The following is a 5039-nucleotide window of genomic DNA, read 5'->3' as shown; positions in this document are numbered from 1 at the left end:
GCGGGTAGCATTTTCTTGATGTGATGTTTCTCGGCATTCTAGCCCCTATCCGAATTTTGTTTTTGCGAGATAACGGACCTCGACTCTATCCCGTCGCCTTTTTGGGTAAAAGGTCCTCCAGCGCATCTCGGGGCTCGAAAGATGGATGATGTCCCCCAGCAACCCCATCCGGATAACGGACGCGCCGGGCGAAGCGCGTATATCGCGTTCCTCGGAGACGGTCTTCGAAAGCTACGGGACCTCGTTTCTCCAAGCTGGAGCCCGTATCTCCTCTGGCCGAGGTTCGCGCTGAACAACGCGGTACACGCGTCGACTGGGCTGACCGCCCTTCTTCGTTAACAACGCGCGACACCGGCGTGTCCCCTGCTCTCCTCGCCGTGGGCCATCCCCACAGCGCCGTGTGTCTCCACTCTGGGTGGGGAAAGAAGCTGCCGACAAGCCGTCTATTCCATCTGCGATGTCTCCGGCGGGCTACACCGGTACTGGGTCAAACCGGTACATACACCGGTTGCTAATGATATCTCGAGTGTATCCCCTGTTCTCACGTCGGTCAACGCAGTGACACGCTCCACATCGAGCCCACTTGCGCCAGCTAACTACGCGCCGAAGCATGCGGCGCGACCAATCGACCCCGCAGTCGTCTCCGACTTCGTACTACAGCGCCAAGCGGTCACCCGCTATGTTCGGGACGCACTGCAGGATGCAGTGGACAAGCAGAAGGAGAACGCCGATAGGACCGGCCGCAAGAACACGGCCACGTTTACGACAGGCGAACGCGTGCTCCTGTCGACTGAAGGTATCAGAAACTCTGCGGTTACCAACCTCGGCGCGAACAAACTCGCGCCGCGCTTTATTGGGCCGTTTACGGTGATCAAGACCATTGGTGACGCTTACACTCTCGACATTCCTTCGACACTACGGCTACATCCGACGTTTTACGTCGGACGACTCAAGAAGTATCACCCCGCTACGATTCCAGAGTCGTCTCAGGCTACTGAACCAGAGCATGCGTCGAGCGACCTTCTCGACGGGCGCGGCGAGCCATCGATCCATCCGCACCAGGAGTCGGTTCTCGAGGCTGTGTCCCCGTCTGCAAACGTCCGTGAACCGTCCTCTCCAGCATCTGCAGCCGAGCAAGGATCTCTCGGTTCGACTGACGCAGCTGCGCACTCTCCCCGGTGGCCCGGGCAGTCTGATCGAGAGCCTCGTCCAGCTCCTGCTGGGCATCCCAGTAGCTGTTCAGCAAGTCGTTCTCACTTTGGGCAGCCAGAGCGCGAGTGCTATCGACGCGACGGCCCTCCTCCTGTTGTTGACGCTGCCGGAGATACCCGCTGGATTGTTGAGCACATCGTTGCCCACGAAGATCCACTTCGCGCTCCCAAACGTCATCGTGGGCTCGCCCACGATGTTCCGGCCGACCGTCACTATCGGGTACGATGGCTCGGGTTTCCTCCCGACGAGGATACGTGGGAGTCTCGTGCCAATCTCCTTCGGGACGTCCCGAATGTGGTCCAGGCGTTAGAGAACCAGCCTCGCTGCGAACCACCATGTGACGCATGCCAGCTCGCACGAGGAGAGCGACTTGAGCGATCACGCGAACGTGATCGAGATTGATGACTTGGTCGACCACGTGAGCGGGACCGAGATCTGCGATTTGTGCGACCACGCGAACGTGATCGAGAACGACGACTTGAGCGGCCGCGCGAACGAGACCGAGTCCGATGCCAAGAATCTTCACGTGCAGGGCGTCGGCGTGAGCCGGCGCGATTAGAGGCGCGCACGTTCTCGGCCAACGAGCGACGATACTTCTCGATCCACCCGTGTTCTTGTTCACCGAGCGGATACTCGGCGATGTGGCTTCTCCACTCCTCGACAGTCGGACGCGATCCAGTACAAGTGGCACAACCTTCAGCGACCCTCACGTAGAAGATGCGGCGCATGTCCTCCCATGCGTTGGTGCAGACGCGCTCACGGAGCTCCGTGTGCGAGTGCTCCTTGACGATCTCGTCGCGGTACACCAGCCAGCCGACGAAGCTCTCCCCTTCTTCCTGCGTCCGGTGTCAACGCCGGATGAAGGCACACCACGACTCCTGCAATGCGCCATATGCGATACCCTCGACAGGCTTCTGACGCAGTCCACGGAAGCGCCGGAAGTGATCCTTCATCGTGTCCAGCGTGTCCGGAGCCCGCGCTCCGGATATATCGTAGAGAGCCCATGCCCGGAGCTGGTCGTCCATCACGCGCGTGCCCCGTGCCGCTGCGGTCGACGACGTCGGCGTCGTCGGTGTTCCCGTCCGCTGTTGATTCATCGTGCTGCTTGTCGTCTTCTCCGCAAGTCGAGTTATGTCGCTCCTGCGCTTCGCAGGAGATGTCTCCGTCTCTGTTTCGCTCCGCCCGTTAGCCAAGTCCCCGTTCGCCATCCTCACGCAGATTAATTTGTTCTTCGCCCACTGCTTATGTTGCGTAAGTGCAACTTTAAGAGGGGGGGGTAATGTAATGGGCCCCTCCATTACATAAGTAGGTAGATTTCTTTACATAAGTAGGTGCATCAGCACACGACTAGCGTGTGCTGAAATGCTGTCATGCCATTGGCTGATATATGGGGAGCCAGACCCATTATTAGCCAATTGGACTATGACGTGTATTTGAGTGGCCAGGGCTGTGGCCTTGGTCCTAAAATAAAGTCAGAGTTGGTTTTCCTTAAACCTAAGACTCAGTCGTCCTATTGCGAGCTTCCTCAACACTATAGTGTAAGCAAGTAACGGAGTAAATACCTGGCCCGTTACACGATCCAAGAAATGAGCACCTTCTTGCCCTTGCACGGCTCAGACAAAATGCTGACTTTGATGCTCTTCGCGCGCAGGAATACAGCCCAAAGTCGCGTACTGTTGCAAAGCCCAGCGTCGCAATTCAGGTTTCCAATCATGATGATAGGCGATCCAACCTTCAGAGCAATCCTCTGCGGAAGATTATCGGCGAAGTTTAGAGAGTTCAAGAACTCCAGCTCAAACATGTTTGCATCCGCGACCCCTTCGAGGCTGTCCACGAGAGATACTCTTTCGCTTGATAGCCGTTCTGCAATCAAGTCGTTGATACGCCGAACACTTGCATGGGGGGGGACAACATGGATCGCTCAATATATTTTTATTAACATACAGAATGTTCCGCTACCGTTCACCAAGGTATTCATCGGGTAAATGCTCAGTATCAACGTCAGGGTACACCGCATCTATGAGTCCGATGATAGCGCGGACTCGTCGGTCCTTTTCAACTTTTTTCAAGTCTCTCTCGTGTCATTCGTCCACCAGAGGGAGTAACCTGAAACTTGGGAGAGGCTCCATATCCACATCTTCTTCATCAGAGGTCATTTGTTGTCCCATCGCTCTGAAAAGATACACATGTCGAATGGAAGGCATGCGTCGTCGTCACCGATCTCGTGGCTGACCGGATAACGGCCTTCTCCGATTAGAAGTAAATCTTTAGAGAATTCCGCTAACTCAGCCGCACTGTCCGTGTCCGGGGCGGTGCGGACACGCATGTTCTCGGTCAGCCGCATTTGACGCAAATGCTCCCATAGCGGCGAAGACTTGAAGCAAGCTTGAATCGTCCCCAGCATCCTTTAGTTGAGGTATAACCTGGTGATGGGCACCGCTGAACACCATTACCTTTTCGCCGAACAGTTCCAGCTCGTTCTTCATAATATCCCGAAGCGACCTGTCAACAGCCTCGAAGCTCGGTTCATCATCGACGCTTCGTCCCAAATAATTAAGCTCACGCTACGAATCAATTCGGCTTTCTGGCTCTGCCATGAAAGACCGCACGCCGACGTCTCTGTAAGTTTGAAGGTGATCCGTAACGTCGAATGCGCGGTATGGCCTCCCGCTAGCAGAGCAGCTGCAATTTCACTCGATGCAGCCGCGATGGCAACCTTACGTTGCATCCGAACGTGAGCGAGTATTTGCTCGAGTAGAAACGACTTTCCCGTTCCGCCCGGACCAAAACAAGAGCGGCTTCTCCCCTGCTACCGGTCTGCTCACAGCCGCAATGACTTGATCAAAAAAACTCTCTCTGGTTGCTGTTTAAGCGTAACCACTTCGCCACAAAGGCGTAGCGCGAAACCCTCCTTACTGCCCATCTACCTAATCGAAACGTAATTCGAAAACTATTATGGAAAGCCCAGTGCTACAGCCCATGTTTTTTCATTAGGGCTAGGGGACAGTAACATGGATTTTGCCCATGGTTATTATGATTTCTCCATGATTCCCCGAAGTATATTACGGAGTGAAATACTTTATTTTTTGCATGTAGCCCCCATGTTGGGTCACGGCCAAAACATGTTCGCACCACTACCCGATAATTGAAGACTGAACGCGATTTTCGCCTGTCGGACCCTCATACTGCATGAGCAATACTACCACGTGTCATAATGATGTCCATGTATTTGCATTTAATAACCATGGTTAAATCATGTTTCCAGGACGATATATAATTTGACGCGTGAGAGATTAGCTGGGGTGCCGGTCAGTTCCCCCCCATTATCTTGCATGATCCAGAACTACTTAGTATAGTATAGTGAAACGCGCAATGTGTATGTATTCATCGTTGGTTGCGTAGTCTGACATTCTGAGTCTCAGAGATTGCTTTCATCGTCAAAGTATCCCGCTGATACGTTTTCAGGTACCGATCCATACTTTTCCATGTCTTTTATACTTCTGTAGGGCAGGCACATAATGCAACTCTTCGTCACAATCGGTGATCGCACGCTTTCGGCTGCTGCGAGACGTAGACGAAGTAGTTTCGCTGCCCTCCTTTTTTCCGGATCTGGTTCACTACTATCATCATTGTCGCTGGATTGAAGATCGCCACTGTCAGCAGCGTCGCTATTCTCGTCGCTATAATCCTTTGAATTGTTGTCAGCCTTATCACCACCAACGTCTCGGGTTGGAACCGCAATATCAACGATCACTTGAAGAGTCAAAACGCAATAATAATTCAAACAGCTCCATAGCCGGCACGCGCAAGCATGCCCAGCTGTTGTG

This window comes from Phytophthora infestans, genomic scaffold, assembly GCF_000142945.1.
Source record: "Phytophthora infestans T30-4 supercont1.24 genomic scaffold, whole genome shotgun sequence".
Classification (NCBI taxonomy): Eukaryota; Oomycota; class Peronosporomycetes; order Peronosporales; family Peronosporaceae; genus Phytophthora; species Phytophthora infestans.
This window is presented reverse-complemented; position numbering follows the sequence as displayed.